General features: G+C 36.5%; 1 long non-coding RNA gene across 1 annotated transcript; it reads right to left on the bottom strand.

The window, feature by feature from the left end:
• Positions 1–5,092: 5,092 nt before the first annotated feature.
• Positions 5,093–9,543, bottom strand: LOC120305856. Its single transcript, XR_005556112.1, has 2 exons — positions 7,793–9,543; positions 5,093–5,793 (listed from the first exon to the last, which is right to left on the bottom strand). It is a non-coding gene; the product is annotated as an uncharacterized LOC120305856 (long non-coding RNA).
• Between the last annotated feature and the right edge of the window lie 22 nt (positions 9,544–9,565).

Here is a 9,565-nt window from a genome sequence, read left to right as displayed (position 1 = left end):
GAGGAGCCGGGGGCGGGGAAGCCCGCTGGCCTGGCTGGAGGCGGGCAGGAAGTGGCAGGCTGGGAGCTGCGGCCGCCCAGTCCCGGGTGCGGTTTGGGGACTCGGATCCGTCCCTCTCTAGACTACTAGATTACCAGACTACCCGATTCTGTAACAGTTTTGTTCCTTATGTCACTCGTCTGGTAAACTCGCAAGATTCCTTTTTCTCGCCATGTATATGTATACATCCGAACTAGACTGTTGTTTCTCTGGGTCACGTGTGTGTGTGTATGTGAGTATATGCACATTTTTTGGGGGTCAGGTTTATGCAGTGTATATTGGAGGTGCTTACCCTGTATGCAACGAAATCATATTTTAATATGTGCTGATTAGTGTACATTTAAAGTGACAATAAAGTTATTATTCTAGTGGTCTATTCTCTCCTGCGGACTTGTTTTTTGCCAACAGCTGCCTTTCCTTCGCCGTCGAGCTAGTGCAGGCAATTGGAGGAATCCGCTATTTCCGTTTCTTCTTCGCCCCTCGTCTGGTCTGGAGAAGGTGGGGTCATCCTCAGGCAGTCGGTGAGCATCAGGCCAGCGTTGATTCTGAGGTGATGCCGAAGGCTGCGTTTCGTCTTTATTTATCTGTGCTGTGTGAATTAGCTCACTGGGCAAATTCAGAAGATTAGTTTGAGCAAACCAAGGTTAAGCAAATCAGGACTATGCAGGTCTCGCCAATTCAGCGATCGCCATGTAGGAACATTTCCATGCACAGACAAACCTATATCGACTGTACTGGGGGTTGATGCACAGACAAACGTTGTATGCTATAATTTTGGCTGCAGTCACATAATATGTCGTTAATCAAACCACTTTTTTTAAAAAAAAATTGAACCCAGTTACTTGGATATGAACAGTACACTGAACCACAACCATATTTTAACATAGAAGAGTGTGCATGGTACTAAACTGTGCTCACGTTTGTGATAGCAGCTTTCTCTTGCCTCCATCCTGGATCATTGCCCATGCAGATTAGCAATTATAGGATATCTAGAAAGCACAAAGCTGAAGGAAGGCTGATATCAACATGTTTGTCTTGCCTGTATATTATAATAATAATACCACCAATAGTAATAGGCGCCTTGGGTGCAATCCCAGAACAACTGGAGCACCACTTGAACACCATTGGCATTGACAAATTTGCCATTAGTCAATAGCAAAAGGCGGCCTTACTAGGAACTGCTTCCATCTTGCGATGATATCTGTAATACCATCAAACATCCACATCTGCCTATCCCAGGTTCTTGGTAAGGACTCAATAGGTAGACAAAATGCCAAATCCAGTCTGAACATCTGGCTGACTGTGCGATGATCCATAAAGTGGAAAGTGGGAAGGGACCTTGGAGGTCATCAAGTCCAACCACCTGCTCAGGCAGGTAACCCTATACCATTTTGGACAAATGGCTGTCCAGTTTCTTCTTAAAAACTTCCAGTGTTGGAGCATTCACCACTTCTGGAGGCAGGTTGTTCCACTGGCTAATTGTTCTAACTGTCAGGAAGTTTCTCCTTAGTTCTAGGTTGCTTCTCTCTTTGGTTAGTTTCCATCCATTGCTTCTTGTCCTGCCTTCAGGCGCTTTGGAAAATAGCTTGACTTCCTCTTCTTTGTGGCAGCCCTTGAGATATTGGAACACTGGTATCATGTCCGCCCTCATCCTTTTCTTCATTAAACTAGACATATCCAATTCCAGCAACCGTTCCTTGTATGTTTTAGCCTCCAGTCCCCTAATAATCTTTGTTGCTCTTCTCTGTACCCTTTCTAGAGTCTCAATATCTTTTTTACATCGTGGTGACCAAAACTGGATGCAGTATTCCAAGTGTGGCCTTACCAGTGGTATTAACACTTCACGTGATCTTGATTCTATCCCTCTGTTAATGTAGCCTAGCACTGTGTTGGCTTTTCTGGCAGCTGATTTTCCACAACTTTTCAATATAAGCCTTGCATTGGAAAATAGTTGACCCAGGCACATTAGGAAGTAATTTCTCTATTTAATCCTTTTTCTACATCTAATACTGTGATTATAACAGCTTGAATTAAGCATTATTATGTACATTTCATAATCAGAGTTTTGATTTGTGTTCGTATGTTTTAATGTACAGAGTTGCTGCACTTGTATATAAATGGTAGGAAACTTCGGAAACTTGTCACATATAAGAGAAAGTATAGAATAAATGCTAAAGATAATTATCCATCTGTATTGCTGCTTCTGGAGAACTTTAATCAGTAAGGATATTAATCACTCATCTCTGCTTCTAAATTCTCATGATTCTGATGGTTACTCCACTGACAATACCTACAACATCAGCTCCAATCCATCTCTAAGCTTTTTTGCCTTCTCAAAAATCTTTGTTTTCTTTCGCCTGTTTTTATGTCTGATTTTTAAATACAGAATATACAGTAGAAGGTACCTGAATTACTTGTGAAATGCTACTGTACTGGGGGATGGTGCACAGCATCTCTGATGATTATAAAACTGAGTGAGGTGTAACCAATGAATTACCTGTCCAAACTCTAGACAGAACAATATATAAACATTGAACAGATGTCTATGTTTAAGAGATTTGGCTGGGAAAAGAATGACCAGAAGGCCATTGATTTAAACACCCCTGGTATTTAAATCCTGGAACATACATATTAGAAAATTTGATTTCTGTGTTCTGCACAGGGCAGAATATTTGTGTATAAGTGGCCTTTTCTTATCTGCAATAAAGCACTTTTCAGTTGTATCATGTTTACGTCTTTGAAACTCCTGCTGTAAGCAAGTCCCCTGAGCTGGGTGTTTTGTATGTCCATGTTGTCCTGAACTATAACATTCTAGGATGTCCGTGTTCTTTGTGTATATTTTTGCAGAAAAGTGCTCCTAAACATCTGTTTTTCCTGAAGAAGAGGGAAATTTTATTACTTTGAACAATGCATATGCAAAACATATTTCAGAGGATACTTAGAGAGCATTCTCTGAAGTCTGAATCAGCTATACATACTAAGATTATCAGATCTGGGCAGCAAAAATTCACGCAACCATTACTTGATAGCCATAATACAAAAAATTCAAATACATTTTGATCTGCTTAGGCCTAATAGCCTTGCATGTGAGGTTTGACTATCGTTCCTCTGCCTCGGCCTGTTTGACAGAAAATAAAGAAGTCAATCAGCATAACTTTCCTTCAAAATACTGCATTCGAGTTCAGAAGGTACCGTATGAGCTTGCAGTAACCATTCATAAAGTGAAGAATTAAAGTTGGTTTTGTATCCATTGACCTAAAGGGTTGTGGTGTGTCTTTTAGGCACTCCTATATTATTTTAAATTCCAGATGTAATTACTAATACATTAAAACAATTACTATGCATACAGCCTTAAGCCTTGAAATCAAGAAATTCCACTGAGCTTAATTCCACTGGTATTTTTGTATAAAACATGCTTGGAATTATGTGAATAGGTGATAACTCTACATGAAATGCTTCAAAAGAAGTAATTGTTGGTAACTCCATTAATATGTATAAGCTGTTGTGCTAGAAATTGTCAATATGTGTCTTACATATACTGTATTAATCTGTCAATGAAGATTCTCAGTCATCCAGGTGGAGTTATTTGGAAATTGAGTCATGGCATATGGACTTATCTTTTTAATTTGAAATATTTTACTGCTTATCCAAATAGCTGCTTCCCTCTGAGCAAGTTGGTTAGGAGAAACCATGTATTTGTCCTCCAGGGTGGTTTAATTTCTCATCTAATCTGAATAGGGTTGTTAGGTAAGTAGGCAGAGTCTCATTAAGAATCTGTGAAATGGTTTTGATCTTCCTGGGGACTGACGTAAGAGAAGTATAACAAATGGGAAACAGGTTGTGTCTGAGGCCTCCATCAGGCTTCAGATACTACATAGTTATATAGTACTCTGTTCCAAACTTCCAGGTACATTCTGAAATTATGTCTCTTGCCTAGCACTGTGGTATATACACTGCATATACCTACTAGTCGGTGGGATATAGGAAACAATGTTAGCTTGGAAGGTAGTTCCCATATTTGAGGGGCTGCCACAAAGAAGAGAGGGCCAAGCTATTCTCCAAAGCACCAGAGGGCAAGACAAGAAACAATGGTTGGAAACTGATCAAAGAAAGAAGCAATCTGGAATTAAGGAAAAAGTTCCAGTAGTGAGGACAATTAACCAGTGGAACAGCTTGCCTCCAGAAATCGTGGGCACTCTATCACTGGAGATTTTTAAGAAGAGACTGGACAGTCATTTGTCTGAAATGGTATAAGGATCTCCTGCTTGAGCAGGGAGCTGGACTAGAAGACCTCCAAGGTCCCTTTCTATTCTATTCTATTCTATTCTATTCTATTCTATTCTATTCTATTCTATTCTATTCTATTTGAGACCTTGCCTTAAATAGAATAATGTGAATATGCTTGGAATAAAACTAGGTTTGGGCCAAAATATGCCTAAATTGATCAGTACTGTCAGGTATTATTACAGGTTTGTGTAAAGAAGTGAAATTGCCCATAGTGAGCTTCTGTACACTTTATTGTATGAAAATGAGAGTTTGCCATGGTGTAAAAACACAAAAGTTGAATGCAGTGGGTACTTAAGTAGTATGTATAGCGAACAAGACAAGAAAGAATAAGAGCTGAATAAATGATACAAAAATTTGTGGCCAGGAAGATGAGGAAATGTGTTCATGGAGAGAGTGAGCCCTGACTCACCAAACAAGTGTATGAGGAAAGACTGAATGTATTGAGAGGAGAAGACTAAGAAAGTTGTGTTTGGATAAAATTTGCAAAAGATGTATGAAGTGGTATAATGAATAGAGTTGGCGCAAACTAGATTCACTTATATGATATTTCTTTTTCTAATATGATGCCTTTAATTTTTCTTTCTTATGTGCTTTATACAACAGTGCTTACCCCCAAATGGACTAATGTAATGGATAAGAATATATGTGAGTGTATCTACATCCCAGCCCATAATCCAGTGTTTGTAACTGCAAACAAAAAGCCAAGACATGATGAAAACAAAATAACAGTGATAGTGTAACATAAAATAAGCATAAGAACCCCAAATATGTGACTAGGTCATAAACACTTCAGCTTTATTGTACATCACCAAAAAAAAATCCCCTGTAGTAGCTCAAAGAAATGGGATTTACAAATGAACAACAGAGAAAAAAAAACTCTTTTAAATTGAGATGCATTCAGCTCAATTAATGGTTAACTGCTGTAAATCGTGTACACAGGAAACATGTCCACCTATAATTTGTTATTTGGTTATCAAAAGAGGTATGTTTTGATTGCATTGTTATTGGGTATGGCAGCATCTACGTTTCACAAAAAAAGTATCTAGCCATATAAATTAGAAACTATAAATGAGCTCTCATGCATATTTCTTTAGCTTGTCTTTTTTTTTTTTGCATTAAAAAAGAGAGGGCAAAGAGAAGGAAACAGAAATACACAATGATACAAAATGCAGGTAAGCATCAGCTTATTTCATTAAACTTCAAAAAAAAAAAAAAAGCAATCCATGCGTGAGTTTTTCTTTCCACCAGCAACAGGAGCAAGACGGAAGGGGCAATATATGATTTAGGAGGATCACGGTAGAAATGAGAGGCTGTGGAGTAGCTAGCAGTTTCTGGTGCAGAAGCAGAGAAGCACTGGGGCCAGAATTTATTTTTTTCCAAACTTGCTTGCTTCTATTTCTTTCATATAGGACTGGGCAATATGCGGAGGTACCCCTTGTAGTAGTAGTCGGAAGAACGAAAGACCACCTGAGGACAAAACAATTATGAAAACAACCAAAAGATAGACTTGATCTTTATACCTGCGCAAATTTGTGCAATTACAAAAGGAGAAATATGCCATCTTTTAACAGAGCTTCCTTTAGTGTAAATAGATTTAGAATTTTTAGACAGGATTGCTCTCCGGTTGCCACTTTTTTTTCTTTGCGTGTGAATGAAATAAATTCTCCCAAGAATGATAGGTCAGGAATTCTATGTTCCAGTGACCATTTTCACTGTCCAATGGATGGGGATTTGATGGATCCAGCATGAAGTTGCTGCCAAAAATGACAAGTTATTCTTGTTGTGGCTGTAAAGTTGTCAATACCCATCAAAGACTCATAATGTGAGTCTTCATAAATTCTCCAAGCCAAATATGGTGAAGAAGCTTTGAAGTGAAGTTGCCTATCCATATTCTAATTATTGGAATAAAGAAGTGGGAGAAGGAGAAGAAAGGAGACTCAGCAGGATGCTGGGGGTCCACATAGTGAAAGTCATCCAAAATAATATCTGTTACAGCATCAAAAATATTCAAAAGGAAAATACCAAGGGGAACCCAACACTTTTCTTCTGTAAACAATGATATTAAGCTTTTATTACATTTTAACCATGTGATTGTTTTTGCTACTACATTCCCAGTAACCGTGTTACACTGAGCTATAATTAGGGGAGGGTCAACATCATCAAACTGGCTGGTGCAACTGGGCAGTCAAAGCCCCAGTCCTTTTTAACATGCATCACATGCACCATACACACATAAAAAGAGGTGGGATTTTGATTGCCCATCTGTGCCAGCCATTTTGATGCTGATGACCTCCTTCTTTTCATGTGTGCCCCTGAGTATGAAATTACTGCATACAATGATCTCCTTATCAATATCTTCACCACACTACACATTTGTCACTGATTGAAACCAAGCTATCTAGATGGGAATGACTGATATTATAATGTTGCAGTGGGAGTTAATATAACCTACCAGACCAATAATGTAAGAATATGCATAAGGTGCCAAACCAGTGCAATATAGTGACTTCATGCTCTTTTTTTGGATTGTTTAGCAATGTTGGTATCATGAGAATTCTGTACACGGTTCTAAGCCTTTCTAATCGTCTAAATTCCCAAAAAGTTACCTTAGCTTGTTGAGATTCAATGAAGTAACAATAGTTAAAAAACAAACACTGAGATGCTTTTTTAAAGACAGCCTTGGCTAGAGAGAGAGAGAGAAAAAAAACATGCCCTTTTATAAAGAACTTACCTTTGAATGTTTGTACCATTAAACTCAAATGCAAAACTCTTTCAAAACTCTATGGATTATATTTTATGATTTACTGTCACAGAGATACATATTTTGCACATTCAAGCAAATAAAAATGCAAATGACAATTATGTGCACAACCCAGCTAAAACAAAACTACTTGATTTAGCTTAGAGCAATTAAATATGCTGTCAAAGTTTTCTTTCTTTCTTTCTTTCTTTCTTTCTTTCTTTCTTTCTTTCTTTCTTTCTTTCTTTCACCTTTTTATGCTGTGACACACAAAATCTGGCATGCTTTTAAACTAGTTTCTTAAAGTTGCTGCAGTGTACATTTTCAAGAAAAGGAGGTAAGAGTTTGGTATAATTAAATAGCATTACTTCCTAGCTGCCTCAACCTTGAGGCAAATAACTGGCATTAGATGTTCAAATGCTGTGGATTTATGCTTATTTATGTATAGTAAGCTGTTAACCTGGTTCATGCTTTATCACCCCCTCTATAGCTTGTTAGTATGTGTTGGCATCATAGCGGGAGCTGCTATCACAAGCATTTATTCAGCAGATTCAGCGAGAGTTGTTAATTAAGAACACAATACAAATAGTCAGTCCGTTGCTACATTGATTTTACTACCCCATTTTCATTAAATGACATAATGAAAATTATGCCATACTTTGGTAGGTTTTGTATGACATGACAACAGAAATAAGCTTCATATGCAGAGACCATATGAAAGCTTACCTTAGATGACATTATACATTCAAAAATCCTTACTGTGTAACTACAGGAGAGAGAGAGAGAAAGAAGTTGTAAGCACTTTACTTCCTAAACATAAAAGTACAGACTCTATTGAGTGAAAGTATGACCACAGTGATGAAAAGATGATGATTTAATTCCTTAGTCATGTAAAACATGAGAGAGACACAGAGAGAGAGAGACAGAGAGAGAAAAAATGAGAGAGAGAGAGAAAATGAGAATGAGGAAGACAATGGAAAGTCAAAAGATGAAGGGGTCTAGCACACTTTCAGCATTATCATTAAGGTAGGAAGCTTAATTAATTATGCACAAACACAAATGATTGGCTGCCACACTAATCTAAGAGAGATAAAGAGCCAATCTAATTGTGTCACTAATCTAGAACTAAAACAAAAATTAGGTTAAACTAAATTAAAACATTTTAATTAAAATGATAGATATAGATATATGTACACGCACGGGCACTCACACACAAGTATATCCAGAGTGTTTCTCAGAATAGGAAAAAGCCATATGCATAGCATTGAACCATTTTTATCTATATCTATTTTTAGTTGAATAACTACTAGGCAAATTTATCAAGTATTACTGTATAAAGATAACATTCCAGTATATACTTTTTGCACAAGGCTGATATAATTTAACAAGCTTTAGCCTTTTAAACTATGCATTTTGTAGGAGAAAAATATTTTCTTAAGAATACATTATAAGTAGCTACTAAATCATCATATTACAGGTTATAATTCACTTTATAAAATTTACTACGCATTCCTGTATTTCCTCAATAATAAATTTCATGGTGTCTAACAGCTTATTCCCAAGTGTGTGGACATTCTTAATGTACCACTAAATTATATGTTATCATTTTTATTCTTGACAATTTAAACACTCATGATATGATTCTGCTGAGAGACTATTACTTATTCAGCTCTATTCTTCATAATTTTGCCCTTTTGAATATAAACTATCTAGAAATACTTTTTAATCTATGATATATTTATCGAAAACAACTATTTGATATTGACTAAGAATATATATTTTTTTAAAAGAACATGGAAATAAGACTATATTTATTGATAAATGAAATGTTAACCTTAGCTACTATAATCTAGACTTTAGGTACTATATAGTCTTGATTAATTTGACCTTCTTTGCCCATGCCATATAAGTATGCCATGGTGCAAAGATAAAGAACATGTATGAAATACACACTTATCATGCAAACACATTTTATATAACAAGAAAGGAATAAAATGGAAGGTAATGTCCAGTTGAATATGATTTTAAACACCAGTTTCTGCTCCTCCAAGAACGTTGTTTTTTCTGGCAAAATTTCTCCATGTTATATAATTGTAGAATTATTGACCAATGTTTAATTTCCTTTTACATTCTATTCCATCACTGTTTAACAACATTAAGCTTCTTCTTTTCTTTCAGAACTGCAACACCAGTTGTAGTTCTTTCAAGCTTCCAACACAGAGAAAAAAAATGATTCTGTCCAATATTAAAATGCAATGAGTGATATTAAAGCATCAATATATCTTAGGGCACCATAATCAGAATATACAATCTAGGGTAGTTCTACAGATGTCTGTAGAATTTTTTTGGGAATAATTAATTGTAGCTTTGGGAGTGATCCAAAGTGACTTGTTCATTTGAAAATTCCTGAGTTAATCTGACTTATCTTTTCTTTCATCTGCCAAATCTTTGAAAAAGATGAAAATAAAAGAAACTACCCATCTCATTTTTTTTAATTAT

This window comes from Crotalus tigris, unplaced genomic scaffold, assembly GCF_016545835.1.
Source record: "Crotalus tigris isolate CLP2741 ecotype Arizona unplaced genomic scaffold, ASM1654583v1 scf7180000017694.5664430, whole genome shotgun sequence".
In the NCBI taxonomy this organism is placed as follows: Eukaryota; Metazoa; Chordata; class Lepidosauria; order Squamata; family Viperidae; genus Crotalus; species Crotalus tigris.
The sequence above is the reverse complement of the archived record's forward strand: the minus strand, read 5'-3'. Positions and strand labels throughout refer to the sequence as shown.